Source organism: Schistocerca nitens, chromosome 6 (genome assembly GCF_023898315.1).
Source record: "Schistocerca nitens isolate TAMUIC-IGC-003100 chromosome 6, iqSchNite1.1, whole genome shotgun sequence".
Classification (NCBI taxonomy): domain Eukaryota; kingdom Metazoa; phylum Arthropoda; class Insecta; order Orthoptera; family Acrididae; genus Schistocerca; species Schistocerca nitens.
The window spans coordinates 115,345,796-115,372,569 of record NC_064619.1 but is presented as its reverse complement, the minus strand read 5'-3'; the positions used below and the strand labels follow the sequence as shown (position 1 = coordinate 115,372,569).

Sequence of the window (26,774 nt, the reverse complement as noted above, 5' to 3'; positions counted from 1 at the left end):
CACGTTATCCATGTGAAGAGGCGCAAGCAGATGCTACCATTCTGCGAGATTCCTGCAGAAGGTATACGAATTGCGTTGATATACAGAGCACAAGTGAGCGAAATTCAAGGCCTCCGTGGCGCAATCGGCTAGCGCGTTCGGCTGTTAACCGAAAGGTTGGTGGTTCGAGCCCACCCGGGGGCGAAATCGTTTTAACCGGCACCGAGGTGAGGACATACGTCAACTTTGTTAGAGATACACAGCTAGCGTGACAATTTGGCTGTGTTTGAGTGATGCCACAGAGCCTTATACACATTCAGCCAAGTGACACTGTAGGTAAAAACATGGCCCTACACAGACGTTCTACTCTTTTCCTATTTATTCGTCATGTGTGCACTGCAGTAGAGCGACGCCCACTACAAAAGACGTATTATTTACATTCAATTTCAGCGTATACGTCGCGACTGCCATATGACAGGGCCTGTCTCTCGATGTCGATTTGTATTTGGTGTCTCTTAAGTGTCGATCTGCAGTGGGCCGCTGTTGGCCGAGAGACGTGCAGTCGCCTTACATGAAGCCCCATGGGCAACGCCAGTGCCACTGTGGACAACAGCATACTGTAGCCAGAGAGAGGAGCCGAAAGGCGCATTTCGCAGTCGAGCCACGCTATCCCACAAGCTGTGCACTAGGACAGGATTGTGCAGACCGCAAACTTCTGGTGGCCCGACGCTCGTCGTCGATCGTAAGGGCGAAACAGTCAAGAGATTTGGAAAACGGCAATGTGGACACCCCCTGCAGCAGCTGGGTGCCAAATCCGATATCTGGTCGAGGGCTGCAAGATTCAGTATGATGAAGTGACAATTCGGGGATAGCTCACAAACGCTAAGCTGCCGCCTTCTTAGCTCAGTGGTAGAGCACTGGTCTCGTAAACCAGGGGTCGTGAGTTCGAACCTCACAGAAGGCATTCATTTTTTTAACCTTCCTGCAAGGAGCGGAGCTATCTCGAGCAGCATCTAACACATGGCAGTACACTGAATGAAAGGGATGTTCTACAGCCTATGAAAAGTATTCTACTGGCCTCAGAGGTTTTCTGAATGCATAGGCACAACAGTGGTTTGTATGCATTTTGTAGTATAATGTCATGCTTGGCGATGTCATTCGTGTACGAGCCTCGCTACAGTGTGCATGCACGTTATCCATGTGAAGAGGCGCAAGCAGATGCTACCATTCTGCGAGATTCCTGCAGAAGGTATACGAATTGCGTTGATATACAGAGCACAAGTGAGCGAAATTCAAGGCCTCCGTGGCGCAATCGGCTAGCGCGTTCGGCTGTTAACCGAAAGGTTGGTGGTTCGAGCCCACCCGGGGGCGAAATCGTTTTAACCGGCACCGAGGTGAGGACATACGTCAACTTTGTTAGAGATACACAGCTAGCGTGACAATTTGGCTGTGTTTGAGTGATGCCACAGAGCCTTATACACATTCAGCCAAGTGACACTGTAGGTAAAAACATGGCCCTACACAGACGTTCTACTCTTTTCCTATTTATTCGTCATGTGTGCACTGCAGTAGAGCGACGCCCACTACAAAAGACGTATTCTTTACATTCAATTTCAGCGTATACGTCGCGACTGCCATATGACAGGGCCTGTCTCTCGATGTCGATTTGTATTTGGTGTCTCTTAAGTGTCGATCTGCAGTGGGCCGCTGTTGGCCGAGAGACGTGCAGTCGCCTTACATGAAGCCCCATGGGCAACGCCAGTGCCACTGTGGACAACAGCATACTGTAGCCAGAGAGAGGAGCCGAAAGGCGCATTTCGCAGTCGAGCCACGCTATCCCACAAGCTGTGCACTAGGACAGGATTGTGCAGACCGCAAACTTCTGGTGGCCCGACGCTCGTCGTCGATCGTAAGGGCGAAACAGTCAAGAGATTTGGAAAACGGCAATGTGGACACCCCCTGCAGCAGCTGGGTGCCAAATCCGATATCTGGTCGAGGGCTGCAAGATTCAGTATGATGAAGTGACAATTCGGGGATAGCTCACAAACGCTAAGCTGCCGCCTTCTTAGCTCAGTGGTAGAGCACTGGTCTCGTAAACCAGGGGTCGTGAGTTCGAACCTCACAGAAGGCATTCATTTTTTTAACCTTCCTGCAAGGAGCGGAGCTATCTCGAGCAGCATCTAACACATGGCAGTACACTGAATGAAAGGGATGTTCTACAGCCTATGAAAAGTATTCTACTGGCCTCAGAGGTTTTCTGAATGCATAGGCACAACAGTGGTTTGTATGCATTTTGTAGTATAATGTCATGCTTGGCGATGTCATTCGTGTACGAGCCTCGCTACAGTGTGCATGCACGTTATCCATGTGAAGAGGCGCAAGCAGATGCTACCATTCTGCGAGATTCCTGCAGAAGGTATACGAATTGCGTTGATATACAGAGCACAAGTGAGCCAAATTCAAGGCCTCCGTGGCGCAATCGGCTAGCGCGTTCGGCTGTTAACCGAAAGGTTGGTGGTTCGAGCCCACCCGGGGGCGAAATCGTTTTAACCGGCACCGAGGTGAGGACATACGTCAACTTTGTTAGAGATACACAGCTAGCGTGACAATTTGGCTGTGTTTGAGTGATGCCACAGAGCCTTATACACATTCAGCCAAGTGACACTGTAGGTAAAAACATGGCCCTACACAGACGTTCTACTCTTTTCCTATTTATTCGTCATGTGTGCACTGCAGTAGAGCGACGCCCACTACAAAAGACGTATTCTTTACATTCAATTTCAGCGTATACGTCGCGACTGCCATATGACAGGGCCTGTCTCTCGATGTCGATTTGTATTTGGTGTCTCTTAAGTGTCGATCTGCAGTGGGCCGCTGTTGGCCGAGAGACGTGCAGTCGCCTTACATGAAGCCCCATGGGCAACGCCAGTGCCACTGTGGACAACAGCATACTGTAGCCAGAGAGAGGAGCCGAAAGGCGCATTTCGCAGTCGAGCCACGCTATCCCACAAGCTGTGCACTAGGACAGGATTGTGCAGACCGCAAACTTCTGGTGGCCCGACGCTCGTCGTCGATCGTAAGGGCGAAACAGTCAAGAGATTTGGAAAACGGCAATGTGGACACCCCCTGCAGCAGCTGGGTGCCAAATCCGATATCTGGTCGAGGGCTGCAAGATTCAGTATGATGAAGTGACAATTCGGGGATAGCTCACAAACGCTAAGCTGCCGCCTTCTTAGCTCAGTGGTAGAGCACTGGTCTCGTAAACCAGGGGTCGTGAGTTCGAACCTCACAGAAGGCATTCATTTTTTTAACCTTCCTGCAAGGAGCGGAGCTATCTCGAGCAGCATCTAACACATGGCAGTACACTGAATGAAAGGGATGTTCTACAGCCTATGAAAAGTATTCTACTGGCCTCAGAGGTTTTCTGAATGCATAGGCACAACAGTGGTTTGTATGCATTTTGTAGTATAATGTCATGCTTGGCGATGTCATTCGTGTACGAGCCTCGCTACAGTGTGCATGCACGTTATCCATGTGAAGAGGCGCAAGCAGATGCTACCATTCTGCGAGATTCCTGCAGAAGGTATACGAATTGCGTTGATATACAGAGCACAAGTGAGCGAAATTCAAGGCCTCCGTGGCGCAATCGGCTAGCGCGTTCGGCTGTTAACCGAAAGGTTGGTGGTTCGAGCCCACCCGGGGGCGAAATCGTTTTAACCGGCACCGAGGTGAGGACATACGTCAACTTTGTTAGAGATACACAGCTAGCGTGACAATTTGGCTGTGTTTGAGTGATGCCACAGAGCCTTATACACATTCAGCCAAGTGACACTGTAGGTAAAAACATGGCCCTACACAGACGTTCTACTCTTTTCCTATTTATTCGTCATGTGTGCACTGCAGTAGAGCGACGCCCACTACAAAAGACGTATTCTTTACATTCAATTTCAGCGTATACGTCGCGACTGCCATATGACAGGGCCTGTCTCTCGATGTCGATTTGTATTTGGTGTCTCTTAAGTGTCGATCTGCAGTGGGCCGCTGTTGGCCGAGAGACGTGCAGTCGCCTTACATGAAGCCCCATGGGCAACGCCAGTGCCACTGTGGACAACAGCATACTGTAGCCAGAGAGAGGAGCCGAAAGGCGCATTTCGCAGTCGAGCCACGCTATCCCACAAGCTGTGCACTAGGACAGGATTGTGCAGACCGCAAACTTCTGGTGGCCCGACGCTCGTCGTCGATCGTAAGGGCGAAACAGTCAAGAGATTTGGAAAACGGCAATGTGGACACCCCCTGCAGCAGCTGGGTGCCAAATCCGATATCTGGTCGAGGGCTGCAAGATTCAGTATGATGAAGTGACAATTCGGGGATAGCTCACAAACGCTAAGCTGCCGCCTTCTTAGCTCAGTGGTAGAGCACTGGTCTCGTAAACCAGGGGTCGTGAGTTCGAACCTCACAGAAGGCATTCATTTTTTTAACCTTCCTGCAAGGAGCGGAGCTATCTCGAGCAGCATCTAACACATGGCAGTACACTGAATGAAAGGGATGTTCTACAGCCTATGAAAAGTATTCTACTGGCCTCAGAGGTTTTCTGAATGCATAGGCACAACAGTGGTTTGTATGCATTTTGTAGTATAATGTCATGCTTGGCGATGTCATTCGTGTACGAGCCTCGCTACAGTGTGCATGCACGTTATCCATGTGAAGAGGCGCAAGCAGATGCTACCATTCTGCGAGATTCCTGCAGAAGGTATACGAATTGCGTTGATATACAGAGCACAAGTGAGCCAAATTCAAGGCCTCCGTGGCGCAATCGGCTAGCGCGTTCGGCTGTTAACCGAAAGGTTGGTGGTTCGAGCCCACCCGGGGGCGAAATCGTTTTAACCGGCACCGAGGTGAGGACATACGTCAACTTTGTTAGAGATACACAGCTAGCGTGACAATTTGGCTGTGTTTGAGTGATGCCACAGAGCCTTATACACATTCAGCCAAGTGACACTGTAGGTAAAAACATGGCCCTACACAGACGTTCTACTCTTTTCCTATTTATTCGTCATGTGTGCACTGCAGTAGAGCGACGCCCACTACAAAAGACGTATTCTTTACATTCAATTTCAGCGTATACGTCGCGACTGCCATATGACAGGGCCTGTCTCTCGATGTCGATTTGTATTTGGTGTCTCTTAAGTGTCGATCTGCAGTGGGCCGCTGTTGGCCGAGAGACGTGCAGTCGCCTTACATGAAGCCCCATGGGCAACGCCAGTGCCACTGTGGACAACAGCATACTGTAGCCAGAGAGAGGAGCCGAAAGGCGCATTTCGCAGTCGAGCCACGCTATCCCACAAGCTGTGCACTAGGACAGGATTGTGCAGACCGCAAACTTCTGGTGGCCCGACGCTCGTCGTCGATCGTAAGGGCGAAACAGTCAAGAGATTTGGAAAACGGCAATGTGGACACCCCCTGCAGCAGCTGGGTGCCAAATCCGATATCTGGTCGAGGGCTGCAAGATTCAGTATGATGAAGTGACAATTCGGGGATAGCTCACAAACGCTAAGCTGCCGCCTTCTTAGCTCAGTGGTAGAGCACTGGTCTCGTAAACCAGGGGTCGTGAGTTCGAACCTCACAGAAGGCATTCATTTTTTTAACCTTCCTGCAAGGAGCGGAGCTATCTCGAGCAGCATCTAACACATGGCAGTACACTGAATGAAAGGGATGTTCTACAGCCTATGAAAAGTATTCTACTGGCCTCAGAGGTTTTCTGAATGCATAGGCACAACAGTGGTTTGTATGCATTTTGTAGTATAATGTCATGCTTGGCGATGTCATTCGTGTACGAGCCTCGCTACAGTGTGCATGCACGTTATCCATGTGAAGAGGCGCAAGCAGATGCTACCATTCTGCGAGATTCCTGCAGAAGGTATACGAATTGCGTTGATATACAGAGCACAAGTGAGCCAAATTCAAGGCCTCCGTGGCGCAATCGGCTAGCGCGTTCGGCTGTTAACCGAAAGGTTGGTGGTTCGAGCCCACCCAGGGGCGAAATCGTTTTAACCGGCACCGAGGTGAGGACATACGTCAACTTTGTTAGAGATACACAGCTAGCGTGACAATTTGGCTGTGTTTGAGTGATGCCACAGAGCCTTATACACATTCAGCCAAGTGACACTGTAGGTAAAAACATGGCCCTACACAGACGTTCTACTCTTTTCCTATTTATTCGTCATGTGTGCACTGCAGTAGAGCGACGCCCACTACAAAAGACGTATTCTTTACATTCAATTTCAGCGTATACGTCGCGACTGCCATATGACAGGGCCTGTCTCTCGATGTCGATTTGTATTTGGTGTCTCTTAAGTGTCGATCTGCAGTGGGCCGCTGTTGGCCGAGAGACGTGCAGTCGCCTTACATGAAGCCCCATGGGCAACGCCAGTGCCACTGTGGACAACAGCATACTGTAGCCAGAGAGAGGAGCCGAAAGGCGCATTTCGCAGTCGAGCCACGCTATCCCACAAGCTGTGCACTAGGACAGGATTGTGCAGACCGCAAACTTCTGGTGGCCCGACGCTCGTCGTCGATCGTAAGGGCGAAACAGTCAAGAGATTTGGAAAACGGCAATGTGGACACCCCCTGCAGCAGCTGGGTGCCAAATCCGATATCTGGTCGAGGGCTGCAAGATTCAGTATGATGAAGTGACAATTCGGGGATAGCTCACAAACGCTAAGCTGCCGCCTTCTTAGCTCAGTGGTAGAGCACTGGTCTCGTAAACCAGGGGTCGTGAGTTCGAACCTCACAGAAGGCATTCATTTTTTTAACCTTCCTGCAAGGAGCGGAGCTATCTCGAGCAGCATCTAACACATGGCAGTACACTGAATGAAAGGGATGTTCTACAGCCTATGAAAAGTATTCTACTGGCCTCAGAGGTTTTCTGAATGCATAGGCACAACAGTGGTTTGTATGCATTTTGTAGTATAATGTCATGCTTGGCGATGTCATTCGTGTACGAGCCTCGCTACAGTGTGCATGCACGTTATCCATGTGAAGAGGCGCAAGCAGATGCTACCATTCTGCGAGATTCCTGCAGAAGGTATACGAATTGCGTTGATATACAGAGCACAAGTGAGCCAAATTCAAGGCCTCCGTGGCGCAATCGGCTAGCGCGTTCGGCTGTTAACCGAAAGGTTGGTGGTTCGAGCCCACCCGGGGGCGAAATCGTTTTAACCGGCACCGAGGTGAGGACATACGTCAACTTTGTTAGAGATACACAGCTAGCGTGACAATTTGGCTGTGTTTGAGTGATGCCACAGAGCCTTATACACATTCAGCCAAGTGACACTGTAGGTAAAAACATGGCCCTACACAGACGTTCTACTCTTTTCCTATTTATTCGTCATGTGTGCACTGCAGTAGAGCGACGCCCACTACAAAAGACGTATTCTTTACATTCAATTTCAGCGTATACGTCGCGACTGCCATATGACAGGGCCTGTCTCTCGATGTCGATTTGTATTTGGTGTCTCTTAAGTGTCGATCTGCAGTGGGCCGCTGTTGGCCGAGAGACGTGCAGTCGCCTTACATGAAGCCCCATGGGCAACGCCAGTGCCACTGTGGACAACAGCATACTGTAGCCAGAGAGAGGAGCCGAAAGGCGCATTTCGCAGTCGAGCCACGCTATCCCACAAGCTGTGCACTAGGACAGGATTGTGCAGACCGCAAACTTCTGGTGGCCCGACGCTCGTCGTCGATCGTAAGGGCGAAACAGTCAAGAGATTTGGAAAACGGCAATGTGGACACCCCCTGCAGCAGCTGGGTGCCAAATCCGATATCTGGTCGAGGGCTGCAAGATTCAGTATGATGAAGTGACAATTCGGGGATAGCTCACAAACGCTAAGCTGCCGCCTTCTTAGCTCAGTGGTAGAGCACTGGTCTCGTAAACCAGGGGTCGTGAGTTCGAACCTCACAGAAGGCATTCATTTTTTTAACCTTCCTGCAAGGAGCGGAGCTATCTCGAGCAGCATCTAACACATGGCAGTACACTGAATGAAAGGGATGTTCTACAGCCTATGAAAAGTATTCTACTGGCCTCAGAGGTTTTCTGAATGCATAGGCACAACAGTGGTTTGTATGCATTTTGTAGTATAATGTCATGCTTGGCGATGTCATTCGTGTACGAGCCTCGCTACAGTGTGCATGCACGTTATCCATGTGAAGAGGCGCAAGCAGATGCTACCATTCTGCGAGATTCCTGCAGAAGGTATACGAATTGCGTTGATATACAGAGCACAAGTGAGCCAAATTCAAGGCCTCCGTGGCGCAATCGGCTAGCGCGTTCGGCTGTTAACCGAAAGGTTGGTGGTTCGAGCACACCCGGGGGCGAAATCGTTTTAACCGGCACCGAGGTGAGGACATACGTCAACTTTGTTAGAGATACACAGCTAGCGTGACAATTTGGCTGTGTTTGAGTGATGCCACAGAGCCTTATACACATTCAGCCAAGTGACACTGTAGGTAAAAACATGGCCCTACACAGACGTTCTACTCTTTTCCTATTTATTCGTCATGTGTGCACTGCAGTAGAGCGACGCCCACTACAAAAGACGTATTCTTTACATTCAATTTCAGCGTATACGTCGCGACTGCCATATGACAGGGCCTGTCTCTCGATGTCGATTTGTATTTGGTGTCTCTTAAGTGTCGATCTGCAGTGGGCCGCTGTTGGCCGAGAGACGTGCAGTCGCCTTACATGAAGCCCCATGGGCAACGCCAGTGCCACTGTGGACAACAGCATACTGTAGCCAGAGAGAGGAGCCGAAAGGCGCATTTCGCAGTCGAGCCACGCTATCCCACAAGCTGTGCACTAGGACAGGATTGTGCAGACCGCAAACTTCTGGTGGCCCGACGCTCGTCGTCGATCGTAAGGGCGAAACAGTCAAGAGATTTGGAAAACGGCAATGTGGACACCCCCTGCAGCAGCTGGGTGCCAAATCCGATATCTGGTCGAGGGCTGCAAGATTCAGTATGATGAAGTGACAATTCGGGGATAGCTCACAAACGCTAAGCTGCCGCCTTCTTAGCTCAGTGGTAGAGCACTGGTCTCGTAAACCAGGGGTCGTGAGTTCGAACCTCACAGAAGGCATTCATTTTTTTAACCTTCCTGCAAGGAGCGGAGCTATCTCGAGCAGCATCTAACACATGGCAGTACACTGAATGAAAGGGATGTTCTACAGCCTATGAAAAGTATTCTACTGGCCTCAGAGGTTTTCTGAATGCATAGGCACAACAGTGGTTTGTATGCATTTTGTAGTATAATGTCATGCTTGGCGATGTCATTCGTGTACGAGCCTCGCTACAGTGTGCATGCACGTTATCCATGTGAAGAGGCGCAAGCAGATGCTACCATTCTGCGAGATTCCTGCAGAAGGTATACGAATTGCGTTGATATACAGAGCACAAGTGAGCCAAATTCAAGGCCTCCGTGGCGCAATCGGCTAGCGCGTTCGGCTGTTAACCGAAAGGTTGGTGGTTCGAGCCCACCCGGGGGCGAAATCGTTTTAACCGGCACCGAGGTGAGGACATACGTCAACTTTGTTAGAGATACACAGCTAGCGTGACAATTTGGCTGTGTTTGAGTGATGCCACAGAGCCTTATACACATTCAGCCAAGTGACACTGTAGGTAAAAACATGGCCCTACACAGACGTTCTACTCTTTTCCTATTTATTCGTCATGTGTGCACTGCAGTAGAGCGACGCCCACTACAAAAGACGTATTCTTTACATTCAATTTCAGCGTATACGTCGCGACTTCCATATGACAGGGCCTGTCTCTCGATGTCGATTTGTATTTGGTGTCTCTTAAGTGTCGATCTGCAGTGGGCCGCTGTTGGCCGAGAGACGTGCAGTCGCCTTACATGAAGCCCCATGGGCAACGCCAGTGCCACTGTGGACAACAGCATACTGTAGCCAGAGAGAGGAGCCGAAAGGCGCATTTCGCAGTCGAGCCACGCTATCCCACAAGCTGTGCACTAGGACAGGATTGTGCAGACCGCAAACTTCTGGTGGCCCGACGCTCGTCGTCGATCGTAAGGGCGAAACAGTCAAGAGATTTGGAAAACGGCAATGTGGACACCCCCTGCAGCAGCTGGGTGCCAAATCCGATATCTGGTCGAGGGCTGCAAGATTCAGTATGATGAAGTGACAATTCGGGGATAGCTCACAAACGCTAAGCTGCCGCCTTCTTAGCTCAGTGGTAGAGCACTGGTCTCGTAAACCAGGGGTCGTGAGTTCGAACCTCACAGAAGGCATTCATTTTTTTAACCTTCCTGCAAGGAGCGGAGCTATCTCGAGCAGCATCTAACACATGGCAGTACACTGAATGAAAGGGATGTTCTACAGCCTATGAAAAGTATTCTACTGGCCTCAGAGGTTTTCTGAATGCATAGGCACAACAGTGGTTTGTATGCATTTTGTAGTATAATGTCATGCTTGGCGATGTCATTCGTGTACGAGCCTCGCTACAGTGTGCATGCACGTTATCCATGTGAAGAGGCGCAAGCAGATGCTACCATTCTGCGAGATTCCTGCAGAAGGTATACGAATTGCGTTGATATACAGAGCACAAGTGAGCCAAATTCAAGGCCTCCGTGGCGCAATCGGCTAGCGCGTTCGGCTGTTAACCGAAAGGTTGGTGGTTCGAGCCCACCCGGGGGCGAAATCGTTTTAACCGGCACCGAGGTGAGGACATACGTCAACTTTGTTAGAGATACACAGCTAGCGTGACAATTTGGCTGTGTTTGAGTGATGCCACAGAGCCTTATACACATTCAGCCAAGTGACACTGTAGGTAAAAACATGGCCCTACACAGACGTTCTACTCTTTTCCTATTTATTCGTCATGTGTGCACTGCAGTAGAGCGACGCCCACTACAAAAGACGTATTCTTTACATTCAATTTCAGCGTATACGTCGCGACTGCCATATGACAGGGCCTGTCTCTCGATGTCGATTTGTATTTGGTGTCTCTTAAGTGTCGATCTGCAGTGGGCCGCTGTTGGCCGAGAGACGTGCAGTCGCCTTACATGAAGCCCCATGGGCAACGCCAGTGCCACTGTGGACAACAGCATACTGTAGCCAGAGAGAGGAGCCGAAAGGCGCATTTCGCAGTCGAGCCACGCTATCCCACAAGCTGTGCACTAGGACAGGATTGTGCAGACCGCAAACTTCTGGTGGCCCGACGCTCGTCGTCGATCGTAAGGGCGAAACAGTCAAGAGATTTGGAAAACGGCAATGTGGACACCCCCTGCAGCAGCTGGGTGCCAAATCCGATATCTGGTCGAGGGCTGCAAGATTCAGTATGATGAAGTGACAATTCGGGGATAGCTCACAAACGCTAAGCTGCCGCCTTCTTAGCTCAGTGGTAGAGCACTGGTCTCGTAAACCAGGGGTCGTGAGTTCGAACCTCACAGAAGGCATTCATTTTTTTAACCTTCCTGCAAGGAGCGGAGCTATCTCGAGCAGCATCTAACACATGGCAGTACACTGAATGAAAGGGATGTTCTACAGCCTATGAAAAGTATTCTACTGGCCTCAGAGGTTTTCTGAATGCATAGGCACAACAGTGGTTTGTATGCATTTTGTAGTATAATGTCATGCTTGGCGATGTCATTCGTGTACGAGCCTCGCTACAGTGTGCATGCACGTTATCCATGTGAAGAGGCGCAAGCAGATGCTACCATTCTGCGAGATTCCTGCAGAAGGTATACGAATTGCGTTGATATACAGAGCACAAGTGAGCGAAATTCAAGGCCTCCGTGGCGCAATCGGCTAGCGCGTTCGGCTGTTAACCGAAAGGTTGGTGGTTCGAGCCCACCCGGGGGCGAAATCGTTTTAACCGGCACCGAGGTGAGGACATACGTCAACTTTGTTAGAGATACACAGCTAGCGTGACAATTTGGCTGTGTTTGAGTGATGCCACAGAGCCTTATACACATTCAGCCAAGTGACACTGTAGGTAAAAACATGGCCCTACACAGACGTTCTACTCTTTTCCTATTTATTCGTCATGTGTGCACTGCAGTAGAGCGACGCCCACTACAAAAGACGTATTCTTTACATTCAATTTCAGCGTATACGTCGCGACTGCCATATGACAGGGCCTGTCTCTCGATGTCGATTTGTATTTGGTGTCTCTTAAGTGTCGATCTGCAGTGGGCCGCTGTTGGCCGAGAGACGTGCAGTCGCCTTACATGAAGCCCCATGGGCAACGCCAGTGCCACTGTGGACAACAGCATACTGTAGCCAGAGAGAGGAGCCGAAAGGCGCATTTCGCAGTCGAGCCACGCTATCCCACAAGCTGTGCACTAGGACAGGATTGTGCAGACCGCAAACTTCTGGTGGCCCGACGCTCGTCGTCGATCGTAAGGGCGAAACAGTCAAGAGATTTGGAAAACGGCAATGTGGACACCCCCTGCAGCAGCTGGGTGCCAAATCCGATATCTGGTCGAGGGCTGCAAGATTCAGTATGATGAAGTGACAATTCGGGGATAGCTCACAAACGCTAAGCTGCCGCCTTCTTAGCTCAGTGGTAGAGCACTGGTCTCGTAAACCAGGGGTCGTGAGTTCGAACCTCACAGAAGGCATTCATTTTTTTAACCTTCCTGCAAGGAGCGGAGCTATCTCGAGCAGCATCTAACACATGGCAGTACACTGAATGAAAGGGATGTTCTACAGCCTATGAAAAGTATTCTACTGGCCTCAGAGGTTTTCTGAATGCATAGGCACAACAGTGGTTTGTATGCATTTTGTAGTATAATGTCATGCTTGGCGATGTCATTCGTGTACGAGCCTCGCTACAGTGTGCATGCACGTTATCCATGTGAAGAGGCGCAAGCAGATGCTACCATTCTGCGAGATTCCTGCAGAAGGTATACGAATTGCGTTGATATACAGAGCACAAGTGAGCCAAATTCAAGGCCTCCGTGGCGCAATCGGCTAGCGCGTTCGGCTGTTAACCGAAAGGTTGGTGGTTCGAGCCCACCCGGGGGCGAAATCGTTTTAACCGGCACCGAGGTGAGGACATACGTCAACTTTGTTAGAGATACACAGCTAGCGTGACAATTTGGCTGTGTTTGAGTGATGCCACAGAGCCTTATACACATTCAGCCAAGTGACACTGTAGGTAAAAACATGGCCCTACACAGACGTTCTACTCTTTTCCTATTTATTCGTCATGTGTGCACTGCAGTAGAGCGACGCCCACTACAAAAGACGTATTCTTTACATTCAATTTCAGCGTATACGTCGCGACTGCCATATGACAGGGCCTGTCTCTCGATGTCGATTTGTATTTGGTGTCTCTTAAGTGTCGATCTGCAGTGGGCCGCTGTTGGCCGAGAGACGTGCAGTCGCCTTACATGAAGCCCCATGGGCAACGCCAGTGCCACTGTGGACAACAGCATACTGTAGCCAGAGAGAGGAGCCGAAAGGCGCATTTCGCAGTCGAGCCACGCTATCCCACAAGCTGTGCACTAGGACAGGATTGTGCAGACCGCAAACTTCTGGTGGCCCGACGCTCGTCGTCGATCGTAAGGGCGAAACAGTCAAGAGATTTGGAAAACGGCAATGTGGACACCCCCTGCAGCAGCTGGGTGCCAAATCCGATATCTGGTCGAGGGCTGCAAGATTCAGTATGATGAAGTGACAATTCGGGGATAGCTCACAAACGCTAAGCTGCCGCCTTCTTAGCTCAGTGGTAGAGCACTGGTCTCGTAAACCAGGGGTCGTGAGTTCGAACCTCACAGAAGGCATTCATTTTTTTAACCTTCCTGCAAGGAGCGGAGCTATCTCGAGCAGCATCTAACACATGGCAGTACACTGAATGAAAGGGATGTTCTACAGCCTATGAAAAGTATTCTACTGGCCTCAGAGGTTTTCTGAATGCATAGGCACAACAGTGGTTTGTATGCATTTTGTAGTATAATGTCATGCTTGGCGATGTCATTCGTGTACGAGCCTCGCTACAGTGTGCATGCACGTTATCCATGTGAAGAGGCGCAAGCAGATGCTACCATTCTGCGAGATTCCTGCAGAAGGTATACGAATTGCGTTGATATACAGAGCACAAGTGAGCCAAATTCAAGGCCTCCGTGGCGCAATCGGCTAGCGCGTTCGGCTGTTAACCGAAAGGTTGGTGGTTCGAGCCCACCCGGGGGCGAAATCGTTTTAACCGGCACCGAGGTGAGGACATACGTCAACTTTGTTAGAGATACACAGCTAGCGTGACAATTTGGCTGTGTTTGAGTGATGCCACAGAGCCTTATACACATTCAGCCAAGTGACACTGTAGGTAAAAACATGGCCCTACACAGACGTTCTACTCTTTTCCTATTTATTCGTCATGTGTGCACTGCAGTAGAGCGACGCCCACTACAAAAGACGTATTCTTTACATTCAATTTCAGCGTATACGTCGCGACTGCCATATGACAGGGCCTGTCTCTCGATGTCGATTTGTATTTGGTGTCTCTTAAGTGTCGATCTGCAGTGGGCCGCTGTTGGCCGAGAGACGTGCAGTCGCCTTACATGAAGCCCCATGGGCAACGCCAGTGCCACTGTGGACAACAGCATACTGTAGCCAGAGAGAGGAGCCGAAAGGCGCATTTCGCAGTCGAGCCACGCTATCCCACAAGCTGTGCACTAGGACAGGATTGTGCAGACCGCAAACTTCTGGTGGCCCGACGCTCGTCGTCGATCGTAAGGGCGAAACAGTCAAGAGATTTGGAAAACGGCAATGTGGACACCCCCTGCAGCAGCTGGGTGCCAAATCCGATATCTGGTCGAGGGCTGCAAGATTCAGTATGATGAAGTGACAATTCGGGGATAGCTCACAAACGCTAAGCTGCCGCCTTCTTAGCTCAGTGGTAGAGCACTGGTCTCGTAAACCAGGGGTCGTGAGTTCGAACCTCACAGAAGGCATTCATTTTTTTAACCTTCCTGCAAGGAGCGGAGCTATCTCGAGCAGCATCTAACACATGGCAGTACACTGAATGAAAGGGATGTTCTACAGCCTATGAAAAGTATTCTACTGGCCTCAGAGGTTTTCTGAATGCATAGGCACAACAGTGGTTTGTATGCATTTTGTAGTATAATGTCATGCTTGGCGATGTCATTCGTGTACGAGCCTCGCTACAGTGTGCATGCACGTTATCCATGTGAAGAGGCGCAAGCAGATGCTACCATTCTGCGAGATTCCTGCAGAAGGTATACGAATTGCGTTGATATACAGAGCACAAGTGAGCCAAATTCAAGGCCTCCGTGGCGCAATCGGCTAGCGCGTTCGGCTGTTAACCGAAAGGTTGGTGGTTCGAGCCCACCCGGGGGCGAAATCGTTTTAACCGGCACCGAGGTGAGGACATACGTCAACTTTGTTAGAGATACACAGCTAGCGTGACAATTTGGCTGTGTTTGAGTGATGCCACAGAGCCTTATACACATTCAGCCAAGTGACACTGTAGGTAAAAACATGGCCCTACACAGACGTTCTACTCTTTTCCTATTTATTCGTCATGTGTGCACTGCAGTAGAGCGACGCCCACTACAAAAGACGTATTCTTTACATTCAATTTCAGCGTATACGTCGCGACTGCCATATGACAGGGCCTGTCTCTCGATGTCGATTTGTATTTGGTGTCTCTTAAGTGTCGATCTGCAGTGGGCCGCTGTTGGCCGAGAGACGTGCAGTCGCCTTACATGAAGCCCCATGGGCAACGCCAGTGCCACTGTGGACAACAGCATACTGTAGCCAGAGAGAGGAGCCGAAAGGCGCATTTCGCAGTCGAGCCACGCTATCCCACAAGCTGTGCACTAGGACAGGATTGTGCAGACCGCAAACTTCTGGTGGCCCGACGCTCGTCGTCGATCGTAAGGGCGAAACAGTCAAGAGATTTGGAAAACGGCAATGTGGACACCCCCTGCAGCAGCTGGGTGCCAAATCCGATATCTGGTCGAGGGCTGCAAGATTCAGTATGATGAAGTGACAATTCGGGGATAGCTCACAAACGCTAAGCTGCCGCCTTCTTAGCTCAGTGGTAGAGCACTGGTCTCGTAAACCAGGGGTCGTGAGTTCGAACCTCACAGAAGGCATTCATTTTTTTAACCTTCCTGCAAGGAGCGGAGCTATCTCGAGCAGCATCTAACACATGGCAGTACACTGAATGAAAGGGATGTTCTACAGCCTATGAAAAGTATTCTACTGGCCTCAGAGGTTTTCTGAATGCATAGGCACAACAGTGGTTTGTATGCATTTTGTAGTATAATGTCATGCTTGGCGATGTCATTCGTGTACGAGCCTCGCTACAGTGTGCATGCACGTTATCCATGTGAAGAGGCGCAAGCAGATGCTACCATTCTGCGAGATTCCTGCAGAAGGTATACGAATTGCGTTGATATACAGAGCACAAGTGAGCGAAATTCAAGGCCTCCGTGGCGCAATCGGCTAGCGCGTTCGGCTGTTAACCGAAAGGTTGGTGGTTCGAGCCCACCCGGGGGCGAAATCGTTTTAACCGGCACCGAGGTGAGGACATACGTCAACTTTGTTAGAGATACACAGCTAGCGTGACAATTTGGCTGTGTTTGAGTGATGCCACAGAGCCTTATACACATTCAGCCAAGTGACACTGTAGGTAAAAACATGGCCCTACACAGACGTTCTACTCTTTTCCTATTTATTCGTCATGTGTGCACTGCAGTAGAGCGACGCCCACTACAAAAGACGTATTCTTTACATTCAATTTCAGCGTATACGTCGCGACTGCCATATGACAGGGCCTGTCTCTCGATGTCGATTTGTATTTGGTGTCTCTTAAGTGTCGATCTGCAGTGGGCCGCTGTTGGCCGAGAGACGTGCAGTCGCCTTACATGAAGCCCCATGGGCAACGCCAGTGCCACTGTGGACAACAGCATACTGTAGCCAGAGAGAGGAGCCGAAAGGCGCATTTCGCAGTCGAGCCACGCTATCCCACAAGCTGTGCACTAGGACAGGATTGTGCAGACCGCAAACTTCTGGTGGCCCGACGCTCGTCGTCGATCGTAAGGGCGAAACAGTCAAGAGATTTGGAAAACGGCAATGTGGACACCCCCTGCAGCAGCTGGGTGCCAAATCCGATATCTGGTCGAGGGCTGCAAGATTCAGTATGATGAAGTGACAATTCGGGGATAGCTCACAAACGCTAAGCTGCCGCCTTCTTAGCTCAGTGGTAGAGCACTGGTCTCGTAAACCAGGGGTCGTGAGTTCGAACCTCACAGAAGGCATTCATTTTTTTAACCTTCCTGCAAGGAGCGGAGCTATCTCGAGCAGCATCTAACACATGGCAGTACACTGAATGAAAGGGATGTTCTACAGCCTATGAAAAGTATTCTACTGGCCTCAGAGGTTTTCTGAATGCATAGGCACAACAGTGGTTTGTATGCATTTTGTAGTATAATGTCATGCTTGGCGATGTCATTCGTGTACGAGCCTCGCTACAGTGTGCATGCACGTTATCCATGTGAAGAGGCGCAAGCAGATGCTACCATTCTGCGAGATTCCTGCAGAAGGTATACGAATTGCGTTGATATACAGAGCACAAGTGAGCCAAATTCAAGGCCTCCGTGGCGCAATCGGCTAGCGCGTTCGGCTGTTAACCGAAAGGTTGGTGGTTCGAGCCCACCCGGGGGCGAAATCGTTTTAACCGGCACCGAGGTGAGGACATACGTCAACTTTGTTAGAGATACACAGCTAGCGTGACAATTTGGCTGTGTTTGAGTGATGCCACAGAGCCTTATACACATTCAGCCAAGTGACACTGTAGGTAAAAACATGGCCCTACACAGACGTTCTACTCTTTTCCTATTTATTCGTCATGTGTGCACTGCAGTAGAGCGACGCCCACTACAAAAGACGTATTCTTTACATTCAATTTCAGCGTATACGTCGCGACTGCCATATGACAGGGCCTGTCTCTCGATGTCGATTTGTATTTGGTGTCTCTTAAGTGTCGATCTGCAGTGGGCCGCTGTTGGCCGAGAGACGTGCAGTCGCCTTACATGAAGCCCCATGGGCAACGCCAGTGCCACTGTGGACAACAGCATACTGTAGCCAGAGAGAGGAGCCGAAAGGCGCATTTCGCAGTCGAGCCACGCTATCCCACAAGCTGTGCACTAGGACAGGATTGTGCAGACCGCAAACTTCTGGTGGCCCGACGCTCGTCGTCGATCGTAAGGGCGAAACAGTCAAGAGATTTGGAAAACGGCAATGTGGACACCCCCTGCAGCAGCTGGGTGCCAAATCCGATATCTGGTCGAGGGCTGCAAGATTCAGTATGATGAAGTGACAATTCGGGGATAGCTCACAAACGCTAAGCTGCCGCCTTCTTAGCTCAGTGGTAGAGCACTGGTCTCGTAAACCAGGGGTCGTGAGTTCGAACCTCACAGAAGGCATTCATTTTTTTAACCTTCCTGCAAGGAGCGGAGCTATCTCGAGCAGCATCTAACACATGGCAGTACACTGAATGAAAGGGATGTTCTACAGCCTATGAAAAGTATTCTACTGGCCTCAGAGGTTTTCTGAATGCATAGGCACAACAGTGGTTTGTATGCATTTTGTAGTATAATGTCATGCTTGGCGATGTCATTCGTGTACGAGCCTCGCTACAGTGTGCATGCACGTTATCCATGTGAAGAGGCGCAAGCAGATGCTACCATTCTGCGAGATTCCTGCAGAAGGTATACGAATTGCGTTGATATACAGAGCACAAGTGAGCCAAATTCAAGGCCTCCGTGGCGCAATCGGCTAGCGCGTTCGGCTGTTAACCGAAAGGTTGGTGGTTCGAGCCCACCCGGGGGCGAAATCGTTTTAACCGGCACCGAGGTGAGGACATACGTCAACTTTGTTAGAGATACACAGCTAGCGTGACAATTTGGCTGTGTTTGAGTGATGCCACAGAGCCTTATACACATTCAGCCAAGTGACACTGTAGGTAAAAACATGGCCCTACACAGACGTTCTACTCTTTTCCTATTTATTCGTCATGTGTGCACTGCAGTAGAGCGACGCCCACTACAAAAGACGTATTCTTTACATTCAATTTCAGCGTATACGTCGCGACTGCCATATGACAGGGCCTGTCTCTCGATGTCGATTTGTATTTGGTGTCTCTTAAGTGTCGATCTGCAGTGGGCCGCTGTTGGCCGAGAGACGTGCAGTCGCCTTACATGAAGCCCCATGGGCAACGCCAGTGCCACTGTGGACAACAGCATACTGTAGCCAGAGAGAGGAGCCGAAAGGCGCATTTCGCAGTCGAGCCACGCTATCCCACAAGCTGTGCACTAGGACAGGATTGTGCAGACCGCAAACTTCTGGTGGCCCGACGCTCGTCGTCGATCGTAAGGGCGAAACAGTCAAGAGATTTGGAAAACGGCAATGTGGACACCCCCTGCAGCAGCTGGGTGCCAAATCCGATATCTGGTCGAGGGCTGCAAGATTCAGTATGATGAAGTGACAATTCGGGGATAGCTCACAAACGCTAAGCTGCCGCCTTCTTAGCTCAGTGGTAGAGCACTGGTCTCGTAAACCAGGGGTCGTGAGTTCGAACCTCACAGAAGGCATTCATTTTTTTAACCTTCCTGCAAGGAGCGGAGCTATCTCGAGCAGCATCTAACACATGGCAGTACACTGAATGAAAGGGATGTTCTACAGCCTATGAAAAGTATTCTACTGGCCTCAGAGGTTTTCTGAATGCATAGGCACAACAGTGGTTTGTATGCATTTTGTAGTATAATGTCATGCTTGGCGATGTCATTCGTGTACGAGCCTCGCTACAGTGTGCATGCACGTTATCCATGTGAAGAGGCGCAAGCAGATGCTACCATTCTGCGAGATTCCTGCAGAAGGTATACGAATTGCGTTGATATACAGAGCACAAGTGAGCCAAATTCAAGGCCTCCGTGGCGCAATCGGCTAGCGCGTTCGGCTGTTAACCGAAAGGTTGGTGGTTCGAGCCCACCCGGGGGCGAAATCGTTTTAACCGGCACCGAGGTGAGGACATACGTCAACTTTGTTAGAGATACACAGCTAGCGTGACAATTTGGCTGTGTTTGAGTGATGCCACAGAGCCTTATACACATTCAGCCAAGTGACACTGTAGGTAAAAACATGGCCCTACACAGACGTTCTACTCTTTTCCTATTTATTCGTCATGTGTGCACTGCAGTAGAGCGACGCCCACTACAAAAGACGTATTCTTTACATTCAATTTCAGCGTATACGTCGCGACTGCCATATGACAGGGCCTGTCTCTCGATGTCGATTTGTATTTGGTGTCTCTTAAGTGTCGATCTGCAGTGGGCCGCTGTTGGCCGAGAGACGTGCAGTCGCCTTACATGAAGCCCCATGGGCAACGCCAGTGCCACTGTGGACAACAGCATACTGTAGCCAGAGAGAGGAGCCGAAAGGCGCATTTCGCAGTCGAGCCACGCTATCCCACAAGCTGTGCACTAGGACAGGATTGTGCAGACCGCAAACTTCTGGTGGCCCGACGCTCGTCGTCGATCGTAAGGGCGAAACAGTCAAGAGATTTGGAAAACGGCAATGTGGACACCCCCTGCAGCAGCTGGGTGCCAAATCCGATATCTGGTCGAGGGCTGCAAGATTCAGTATGATGAAGTGACAATTCGGGGATAGCTCACAAACGCTAAGCTGCCGCCTTCTTAGCTCAGTGGTAGAGCACTGGTCTCGTAAACCAGGGGTCGTGAGTTCGAACCTCACAGAAGGCATTCATTTTTTTAACCTTCCTGCAAGGAGCGGAGCTATCTCGAGCAGCATCTAACACATGGCAGTACACTGAATGAAAGGGATGTTCTACAGCCTATGAAAAGTATTCTACTGGCCTCAGAGGTTTTCTGAATGCATAGGCACAACAGTGGTTTGTATGCATTTTGTAGTATAATGTCATGCTTGGCGATGTCATTCGTGTACGAGCCTCGCTACAGTGTGCATGCACGTTATCCATGTGAAGAGGCGCAAGCAGATGCTACCATTCTGCGAGATTCCTGCAGAAGGTATACGAATTGCGTTGATATACAGAGCACAAGTGAGCCAAATTCAAGGCCTCCGTGGCGCAATCGGCTAGCGCGTTCGGCTGTTAACCGAAAGGTTGGTGGTTCGAGCCCACCCGGGGGCGAAATCGTTTTAACCGGCACCGAGGTGAGGACATACGTCAACTTTGTTAGAGATACACAGCTAGCGTGACAATTTGGCTGTGTTTGAGTGATGCCACAGAGCCTTATACACATTCAGCCAAGTGACACTGTAGGTAAAAACATGGCCCTACACAGACGTTCTACTCTTTTCCTATTTATTCGTCATGTGTGCACTGCAGTAGAGCGACGCCCACTACAAAAGACGTATTCTTTACATTCAATTTCAGCGTATACGTCGCGACTGCCATATGACAGGGCCTGTCTCTCGATGTCGATTTGTATTTGGTGTCTCTTAAGTGTCGATCTGCAGTGGGCCGCTGTTGGCCGAGAGACGTGCAGTCGCCTTACATGAAGCCCCATGGGCAACGCCAGTGCCACTGTGGACAACAGCATACTGTAGCCAGAGAGAGGAGCCGAAAGGCGCATTTCGCAGTCGAGCCACGCTATCCCACAAGCTGTGCACTAGGACAGGATTGTGCAGACCGCAAACTTCTGGTGGCCCGACGCTCGTCGTCGATCGTAAGGGCGAAACAGTCAAGAGATTTGGAAAACGGCAATGTGGACACCCCCTGCAGCAGCTGGGTGCCAAATCCGATATCTGGTCGAGGGCTGCAAGATTCAGTATGATGAAGTGACAATTCGGGGATAGCTCACAAACGCTAAGCTGCCGCCTTCTTAGCTCAGTGGTAGAGCACTGGTCTCGTAAACCAGGGGTCGTGAGTTCGAACCTCACAGAAGGCATTCATTTTTTTAACCTTCCTGCAAGGAGCGGAGCTATCTCGAGCAGCATCTAACACATGGCAGTACACTGAATGAAAGGGATGTTCTACAGCCTATGAAAAGTATTCTACTGGCCTCAGAGGTTTTCTGAATGCATAGGCACAACAGTGGTTTGTATGCATTTTGTAGTATAATGTCATGCTTGGCGATGTCATTCGTGTACGAGCCTCGCTACAGTGTGCATGCACGTTATCCATGTGAAGAGGCGCAAGCAGATGCTACCATTCTGCGAGATTCCTGCAGAAGGTATACGAATTGCGTTGATATACAGAGCACAAGTGAGCCAAATTCAAGGCCTCCGTGGCGCAATCGGCTAGCGCGTTCGGCTGTTAACCGAAAGGTTGGTGGTTCGAGCCCACCCGGGGGCGAAATCGTTTTAACCGGCACCGAGGTGAGGACATACGTCAACTTTGTTAGAGATACACAGCTAGCGTGACAATTTGGCTGTGTTTGAGTGATGCCACAGAGCCTTATACACATTCAGCCAAGTGACACTGTAGGTAAAAACATGGCCCTACACAGACGTTCTACTCTTTTCCTATTTATTCGTCATGTGTGCACTGCAGTAGAGCGACGCCCACTACAAAAGACGTATTCTTTACATTCAATTTCAGCGTATACGTCGCGACTGCCATATGACAGGGCCTGTCTCTCGATGTCGATTTGTATTTGGTGTCTCTTAAGTGTCGATCTGCAGTGGGCCGCTGTTGGCCGAGAGACGTGCAGTCGCCTTACATGAAGCCCCATGGGCAACGCCAGTGCCACTGTGGACAACAGCATACTGTAGCCAGAGAGAGGAGCCGAAAGGCGCATTTCGCAGTCGAGCCACGCTATCCCACAAGCTGTGCACTAGGACAGGATTGTGCAGACCGCAAACTTCTGGTGGCCCGACGCTCGTCGTCGATCGTAAGGGCGAAACAGTCAAGAGATTTGGAAAACGGCAATGTGGACACCCCCTGCAGCAGCTGGGTGCCAAATCCGATATCTGGTCGAGGGCTGCAAGATTCAGTATGATGAAGTGACAATTCGGGGATAGCTCACAAACGCTAAGCTGCCGCCTTCTTAGCTCAGTGGTAGAGCACTGGTCTCGTAAACCAGGGGTCGTGAGTTCGAACCTCACAGAAGGCATTCATTTTTTTAACCTTCCTGCAAGGAGCGGAGCTATCTCGAGCAGCATCTAACACATGGCAGTACACTGAATGAAAGGGATGTTCTACAGCCTATGAAAAGTATTCTACTGGCCTCAGAGGTTTTCTGAATGCATAGGCACAACAGTGGTTTGTATGCATTTTGTAGTATAATGTCATGCTTGGCGATGTCATTCGTGTACGAGCCTCGCTACAGTGTGCATGCACGTTATCCATGTGAAGAGGCGCAAGCAGATGCTACCATTCTGCGAGATTCCTGCAGAAGGTATACGAATTGCGTTGATATACAGAGCACAAGTGAGCCAAATTCAAGGCCTCCGTGGCGCAATCGGCTAGCGCGTTCGGCTGTTAACCGAAAGGTTGGTGGTTCGAGCCCACCCGGGGGCGAAATCGTTTTAACCGGCACCGAGGTGAGGACATACGTCAACTTTGTTAGAGATACACAGCTAGCGTGACAATTTGGCTGTGTTTGAGTGATGCCACAGAGCCTTATACACATTCAGCCAAGTGACACTGTAGGTAAAAACATGGCCCTACACAGACGTTCTACTCTTTTCCTATTTATTCGTCATGTGTGCACTGCAGTAGAGCGACGCCCACTACAAAAGACGTATTCTTTACATTCAATTTCAGCGTATACGTCGCGACTGCCATATGACAGGGCCTGTCTCTCGATGTCGATTTGTATTTGGTGTCTCTTAAGTGTCGATCTGCAGTGGGCCGCTGTTGGCCGAGAGACGTGCAGTCGCCTTACATGAAGCCCCATGGGCAACGCCAGTGCCACTGTGGACAACAGCATACTGTAGCCAGAGAGAGGAGCCGAAAGGCGCATTTCGCAGTCGAGCCACGCTATCCCACAAGCTGTGCACTAGGACAGGATTGTGCAGACCGCAAACTTCTGGTGGCCCGACGCTCGTCGTCGATCGTAAGGGCGAAACAGTCAAGAGATTTGGAAAACGGCAATGTGGACACCCCCTGCAGCAGCTGGGTGCCAAATCCGATATCTGGTCGAGGGCTGCAAGATTCAGTATGATGAAGTGACAATTCGGGGATAGCTCACAAACGCTAAGCTGCCGCCTTCTTAGCTCAGTGGTAGAGCACTGGTCTCGTAAACCAGGGGTCGTGAGTTCGAACCTCACAGAAGGCATTCATTTTTTTAACCTTCCTGCAAGGAGCGGAGCTATCTCGAGCAGCATCTAACACATGGCAGTACACTGAATGAAAGGGATGTTCTACAGCCTATGAAAAGTATTCTACTGGCCTCAGAGGTTTTCTGAATGCATAGGCACAACAGTGGTTTGTATGCATTTTGTAGTATAATGTCATGCTTGGCGATGTCATTCGTGTACGAGCCTCGCTACAGTGTGCATGCACGTTATCCATGTGAAGAGGCGCAAGCAGATGCTACCATTCTGCGAGATTCCTGCAGAAGGTATACGAATTGCGTTGATATACAGAGCACAAGTGAGCCAAATTCAAGGCCTCCGTGGCGCAATCGGCTAGCGCGTTCGGCTGTTAACCGAAAGGTTGGTGGTTCGAGCCCACCCGGGGGCGAAATCGTTTTAACCGGCACCGAGGTGAGGACATACGTCAACTTTGTTAGAGATACACAGCTAGCGTGACAATTTGGCTGTGTTTGAGTGATGCCACAGAGCCTTATACACATTCAGCCAAGTGACACTGTAGGTAAAAACGTGGTCCTACACAGACGTTCTCCTGTTTTCTATTTATTCGTCATGTGTGACACTGCAGTAGAGCGACGCCCACTACAAAAGACGTATTCTTTACATTCAATTTCAGCGTATACGTCGCAACTGCCATATGACAGGGCCTGTCTCTCGATGTCGATTTGTATTTGGTGTCTCTTAAGTGTCGGTCTGCAGTGGGCCGCTGTTGGCCGAGAGACGTGCAGTCGCCTCGCCCTTACATGAAGCCCCATGGGCAACGCCAGTGCCACTGTGGACAACAGCATACTGTAGCCAGAGAGAGGAGCCGAAAGGCGCATTTCGCAGTCGAGCCACGCTATCCCACAAGCTGTGCACTAGGTCAGGATTGTGCAGACCGCAAACTTCTGGTGGCCCGACGCTCGTCGTCGATCGTAAGTGCGAAACAGTCAAGAGATTTGGGAAACGGCAATGTGGACACCCACAGCAGCAGCTGTGTGCCAAATCCGATATCTGGTCGAGGGCTGCAAGATTCAGTATGATGACGTGATAATTCGGGGATAGCTCACAAACGATAAGCTGCCGCCTTCTTAGCTCAGTGGTAGAGCACTGGTCTCGTAAACCAGGGGTCGTGAGTTCGAACCTCACAGAAGGCATTCATTTTTTTAACCTTCTTGCAAGGAGCGGAGCTATCTCGAGCAGCATCTAACACATGGCAGTACACTGAATGAAAGGGATGTTCTACAACCTATGACAAGTATTCTACAGGCCTCAGAGGTTTTCTGAATGCATAGGCACAACAGTGGTTTGTATGCATTTTGTAGTATAATGTCATGCTTGGCGATGTCATTCGTTTACGAGCCTCGCTACAGTGTGCATGCACGTTATCCATGTGAAGAGGCGCAAGCAGATGCTACCATTCTGCGAGATTCCTGCAGAAGGTATGCGAATTGCGTTGATATACAGAGCACAAGTGAGCCAAAGTCAAGGCCTCCGTGGCGCAATCGGCTAGCGCGTTCGGCTGTTAACCGAAAGGTTGGTGGTTCGAGCCCACCCGGGGGCGAAATCGTTTTAACCGGCACCGAGGTGAGGACATACGTTAACTTTGTTAGAGATACACAGCTAGCGTGACAATTTGGCTGTGTTTGAGTGATGCCACAGAGCCTTATACACATTCAGCCAAGTGACACTGTAGGTAAAAACGTGGTCCTACACAGACGTTCTCCTGTTTTCCTATTTATTCGTCATGTGTGACACTGCAGTAGAGCGACGCCCACTACAAAAGACGTATTCTTTACATTCAATTTCAGCGTATACGTCGCGACTGCCATATGACAGGGCCTGTCTCTCGATGTCGATTTGTATTTGGTGTCTCTTAAGTGTCGGTCTGCAGTGGGCCGCTGTTGGCCGAGAGACGTGCAGTCGCCTTACATGAAGCCCCATGGGCAACGCCAGTGCCACTGTGGACAACAGCATACTGTAGCCAGAGAGAGGAGCCGAAAGGCGCATTTCGCAGTCGAGCCACGCTATCCCACAAGCTGTGCACTAGGTCAGGATTGTGCAGACCGCAAACTTCTGGTGGCCCGACGCTCGTCGTCGATCGTAAGTGCGAAACAGTCAAGAGATTTGGGAAACGGCAATGTGGACACCCACAGCAGCAGCTGTGTGCCAAATCCGATATCTGGTCGAGGGCTGCAAGATTCAGTATGATGACGTGATAATTCGGGGATAGCTCACAAACGCTAAGCTGCCGCCTTCTTAGCTCAGTGGTAGAGCACTGGTCTCGTAAACCAGGGGTCGTGAGTTCGAACCTCACAGAAGGCATTCATTTTTTTAACCTTCTTGCAAGGAGCGGAGCTATCTCGAGCAGCATCTAACACATGGCAGTACACTGAATGAAAGGGATGTTCTACAACCTATGACAAGTATTCTACAGGCCTCAGAGGTTTTCTGAATGCATAGGCACAACAGTGG

General features: G+C 50.3%; 46 non-coding genes across 46 annotated transcripts; all 46 read left to right on the top strand.

Moving 5' to 3' along the window:
- The first annotated feature begins 109 nt into the window (after positions 1-109).
- Positions 110-183, top strand: Trnan-guu (transfer RNA asparagine (anticodon GUU)). The gene has a single exon. It is a non-coding gene; the product is annotated as a tRNA-Asn (tRNA).
- A 688-nt stretch (positions 184-871) lies between these two features.
- Trnat-cgu (transfer RNA threonine (anticodon CGU)) lies at positions 872-943 on the top strand. Its single transcript has one exon. It is a non-coding gene; the product is annotated as a tRNA-Thr (tRNA).
- Positions 944-1,276: 333 nt separating this feature from the next.
- Positions 1,277-1,350, top strand: Trnan-guu (transfer RNA asparagine (anticodon GUU)). Its single transcript has one exon. It is a non-coding gene; the product is annotated as a tRNA-Asn (tRNA).
- Positions 1,351-2,038: 688 nt separating this feature from the next.
- On the top strand, positions 2,039-2,110 carry Trnat-cgu (transfer RNA threonine (anticodon CGU)). The gene has a single exon. It is a non-coding gene; the product is annotated as a tRNA-Thr (tRNA).
- A 333-nt stretch (positions 2,111-2,443) lies between these two features.
- Positions 2,444-2,517, top strand: Trnan-guu (transfer RNA asparagine (anticodon GUU)). The gene has a single exon. It is a non-coding gene; the product is annotated as a tRNA-Asn (tRNA).
- Positions 2,518-3,205: 688 nt separating this feature from the next.
- On the top strand, positions 3,206-3,277 carry Trnat-cgu (transfer RNA threonine (anticodon CGU)). Its single transcript has one exon. It is a non-coding gene; the product is annotated as a tRNA-Thr (tRNA).
- Positions 3,278-3,610: 333 nt separating this feature from the next.
- Positions 3,611-3,684, top strand: Trnan-guu (transfer RNA asparagine (anticodon GUU)). The gene has a single exon. It is a non-coding gene; the product is annotated as a tRNA-Asn (tRNA).
- A 688-nt stretch (positions 3,685-4,372) lies between these two features.
- Positions 4,373-4,444, top strand: Trnat-cgu (transfer RNA threonine (anticodon CGU)). Its single transcript has one exon. It is a non-coding gene; the product is annotated as a tRNA-Thr (tRNA).
- A 333-nt stretch (positions 4,445-4,777) lies between these two features.
- Positions 4,778-4,851, top strand: Trnan-guu (transfer RNA asparagine (anticodon GUU)). The gene has a single exon. It is a non-coding gene; the product is annotated as a tRNA-Asn (tRNA).
- Positions 4,852-5,539: 688 nt separating this feature from the next.
- On the top strand, positions 5,540-5,611 carry Trnat-cgu (transfer RNA threonine (anticodon CGU)). The gene has a single exon. It is a non-coding gene; the product is annotated as a tRNA-Thr (tRNA).
- A 333-nt stretch (positions 5,612-5,944) lies between these two features.
- Positions 5,945-6,018, top strand: Trnan-guu (transfer RNA asparagine (anticodon GUU)). The gene has a single exon. It is a non-coding gene; the product is annotated as a tRNA-Asn (tRNA).
- Positions 6,019-6,706: 688 nt separating this feature from the next.
- Trnat-cgu (transfer RNA threonine (anticodon CGU)) lies at positions 6,707-6,778 on the top strand. Its single transcript has one exon. It is a non-coding gene; the product is annotated as a tRNA-Thr (tRNA).
- Positions 6,779-7,111: 333 nt separating this feature from the next.
- Positions 7,112-7,185, top strand: Trnan-guu (transfer RNA asparagine (anticodon GUU)). Its single transcript has one exon. It is a non-coding gene; the product is annotated as a tRNA-Asn (tRNA).
- A 688-nt stretch (positions 7,186-7,873) lies between these two features.
- Positions 7,874-7,945, top strand: Trnat-cgu (transfer RNA threonine (anticodon CGU)). Its single transcript has one exon. It is a non-coding gene; the product is annotated as a tRNA-Thr (tRNA).
- A 333-nt stretch (positions 7,946-8,278) lies between these two features.
- Positions 8,279-8,352, top strand: Trnan-guu (transfer RNA asparagine (anticodon GUU)). Its single transcript has one exon. It is a non-coding gene; the product is annotated as a tRNA-Asn (tRNA).
- Positions 8,353-9,040: 688 nt separating this feature from the next.
- Trnat-cgu (transfer RNA threonine (anticodon CGU)) lies at positions 9,041-9,112 on the top strand. Its single transcript has one exon. It is a non-coding gene; the product is annotated as a tRNA-Thr (tRNA).
- A 333-nt stretch (positions 9,113-9,445) lies between these two features.
- On the top strand, positions 9,446-9,519 carry Trnan-guu (transfer RNA asparagine (anticodon GUU)). Its single transcript has one exon. It is a non-coding gene; the product is annotated as a tRNA-Asn (tRNA).
- Positions 9,520-10,207: 688 nt separating this feature from the next.
- Positions 10,208-10,279, top strand: Trnat-cgu (transfer RNA threonine (anticodon CGU)). Its single transcript has one exon. It is a non-coding gene; the product is annotated as a tRNA-Thr (tRNA).
- A 333-nt stretch (positions 10,280-10,612) lies between these two features.
- On the top strand, positions 10,613-10,686 carry Trnan-guu (transfer RNA asparagine (anticodon GUU)). Its single transcript has one exon. It is a non-coding gene; the product is annotated as a tRNA-Asn (tRNA).
- Positions 10,687-11,374: 688 nt separating this feature from the next.
- On the top strand, positions 11,375-11,446 carry Trnat-cgu (transfer RNA threonine (anticodon CGU)). The gene has a single exon. It is a non-coding gene; the product is annotated as a tRNA-Thr (tRNA).
- A 333-nt stretch (positions 11,447-11,779) lies between these two features.
- On the top strand, positions 11,780-11,853 carry Trnan-guu (transfer RNA asparagine (anticodon GUU)). Its single transcript has one exon. It is a non-coding gene; the product is annotated as a tRNA-Asn (tRNA).
- A 688-nt stretch (positions 11,854-12,541) lies between these two features.
- Positions 12,542-12,613, top strand: Trnat-cgu (transfer RNA threonine (anticodon CGU)). Its single transcript has one exon. It is a non-coding gene; the product is annotated as a tRNA-Thr (tRNA).
- A 333-nt stretch (positions 12,614-12,946) lies between these two features.
- Trnan-guu (transfer RNA asparagine (anticodon GUU)) lies at positions 12,947-13,020 on the top strand. The gene has a single exon. It is a non-coding gene; the product is annotated as a tRNA-Asn (tRNA).
- A 688-nt stretch (positions 13,021-13,708) lies between these two features.
- Trnat-cgu (transfer RNA threonine (anticodon CGU)) lies at positions 13,709-13,780 on the top strand. The gene has a single exon. It is a non-coding gene; the product is annotated as a tRNA-Thr (tRNA).
- Positions 13,781-14,113: 333 nt separating this feature from the next.
- Positions 14,114-14,187, top strand: Trnan-guu (transfer RNA asparagine (anticodon GUU)). The gene has a single exon. It is a non-coding gene; the product is annotated as a tRNA-Asn (tRNA).
- A 688-nt stretch (positions 14,188-14,875) lies between these two features.
- Positions 14,876-14,947, top strand: Trnat-cgu (transfer RNA threonine (anticodon CGU)). The gene has a single exon. It is a non-coding gene; the product is annotated as a tRNA-Thr (tRNA).
- A 333-nt stretch (positions 14,948-15,280) lies between these two features.
- Trnan-guu (transfer RNA asparagine (anticodon GUU)) lies at positions 15,281-15,354 on the top strand. The gene has a single exon. It is a non-coding gene; the product is annotated as a tRNA-Asn (tRNA).
- A 688-nt stretch (positions 15,355-16,042) lies between these two features.
- Positions 16,043-16,114, top strand: Trnat-cgu (transfer RNA threonine (anticodon CGU)). Its single transcript has one exon. It is a non-coding gene; the product is annotated as a tRNA-Thr (tRNA).
- A 333-nt stretch (positions 16,115-16,447) lies between these two features.
- Positions 16,448-16,521, top strand: Trnan-guu (transfer RNA asparagine (anticodon GUU)). Its single transcript has one exon. It is a non-coding gene; the product is annotated as a tRNA-Asn (tRNA).
- Positions 16,522-17,209: 688 nt separating this feature from the next.
- Positions 17,210-17,281, top strand: Trnat-cgu (transfer RNA threonine (anticodon CGU)). The gene has a single exon. It is a non-coding gene; the product is annotated as a tRNA-Thr (tRNA).
- A 333-nt stretch (positions 17,282-17,614) lies between these two features.
- Positions 17,615-17,688, top strand: Trnan-guu (transfer RNA asparagine (anticodon GUU)). The gene has a single exon. It is a non-coding gene; the product is annotated as a tRNA-Asn (tRNA).
- A 688-nt stretch (positions 17,689-18,376) lies between these two features.
- On the top strand, positions 18,377-18,448 carry Trnat-cgu (transfer RNA threonine (anticodon CGU)). The gene has a single exon. It is a non-coding gene; the product is annotated as a tRNA-Thr (tRNA).
- A 333-nt stretch (positions 18,449-18,781) lies between these two features.
- Positions 18,782-18,855, top strand: Trnan-guu (transfer RNA asparagine (anticodon GUU)). The gene has a single exon. It is a non-coding gene; the product is annotated as a tRNA-Asn (tRNA).
- A 688-nt stretch (positions 18,856-19,543) lies between these two features.
- Trnat-cgu (transfer RNA threonine (anticodon CGU)) lies at positions 19,544-19,615 on the top strand. The gene has a single exon. It is a non-coding gene; the product is annotated as a tRNA-Thr (tRNA).
- Positions 19,616-19,948: 333 nt separating this feature from the next.
- Positions 19,949-20,022, top strand: Trnan-guu (transfer RNA asparagine (anticodon GUU)). The gene has a single exon. It is a non-coding gene; the product is annotated as a tRNA-Asn (tRNA).
- Positions 20,023-20,710: 688 nt separating this feature from the next.
- Trnat-cgu (transfer RNA threonine (anticodon CGU)) lies at positions 20,711-20,782 on the top strand. The gene has a single exon. It is a non-coding gene; the product is annotated as a tRNA-Thr (tRNA).
- Positions 20,783-21,115: 333 nt separating this feature from the next.
- Trnan-guu (transfer RNA asparagine (anticodon GUU)) lies at positions 21,116-21,189 on the top strand. The gene has a single exon. It is a non-coding gene; the product is annotated as a tRNA-Asn (tRNA).
- Positions 21,190-21,877: 688 nt separating this feature from the next.
- Positions 21,878-21,949, top strand: Trnat-cgu (transfer RNA threonine (anticodon CGU)). The gene has a single exon. It is a non-coding gene; the product is annotated as a tRNA-Thr (tRNA).
- Positions 21,950-22,282: 333 nt separating this feature from the next.
- Positions 22,283-22,356, top strand: Trnan-guu (transfer RNA asparagine (anticodon GUU)). Its single transcript has one exon. It is a non-coding gene; the product is annotated as a tRNA-Asn (tRNA).
- A 688-nt stretch (positions 22,357-23,044) lies between these two features.
- On the top strand, positions 23,045-23,116 carry Trnat-cgu (transfer RNA threonine (anticodon CGU)). Its single transcript has one exon. It is a non-coding gene; the product is annotated as a tRNA-Thr (tRNA).
- A 333-nt stretch (positions 23,117-23,449) lies between these two features.
- On the top strand, positions 23,450-23,523 carry Trnan-guu (transfer RNA asparagine (anticodon GUU)). Its single transcript has one exon. It is a non-coding gene; the product is annotated as a tRNA-Asn (tRNA).
- Positions 23,524-24,211: 688 nt separating this feature from the next.
- Trnat-cgu (transfer RNA threonine (anticodon CGU)) lies at positions 24,212-24,283 on the top strand. Its single transcript has one exon. It is a non-coding gene; the product is annotated as a tRNA-Thr (tRNA).
- A 333-nt stretch (positions 24,284-24,616) lies between these two features.
- On the top strand, positions 24,617-24,690 carry Trnan-guu (transfer RNA asparagine (anticodon GUU)). The gene has a single exon. It is a non-coding gene; the product is annotated as a tRNA-Asn (tRNA).
- A 694-nt stretch (positions 24,691-25,384) lies between these two features.
- On the top strand, positions 25,385-25,456 carry Trnat-cgu (transfer RNA threonine (anticodon CGU)). Its single transcript has one exon. It is a non-coding gene; the product is annotated as a tRNA-Thr (tRNA).
- Positions 25,457-25,789: 333 nt separating this feature from the next.
- On the top strand, positions 25,790-25,863 carry Trnan-guu (transfer RNA asparagine (anticodon GUU)). Its single transcript has one exon. It is a non-coding gene; the product is annotated as a tRNA-Asn (tRNA).
- A 689-nt stretch (positions 25,864-26,552) lies between these two features.
- Positions 26,553-26,624, top strand: Trnat-cgu (transfer RNA threonine (anticodon CGU)). Its single transcript has one exon. It is a non-coding gene; the product is annotated as a tRNA-Thr (tRNA).
- Positions 26,625-26,774: the final 150 nt, after the last annotated feature.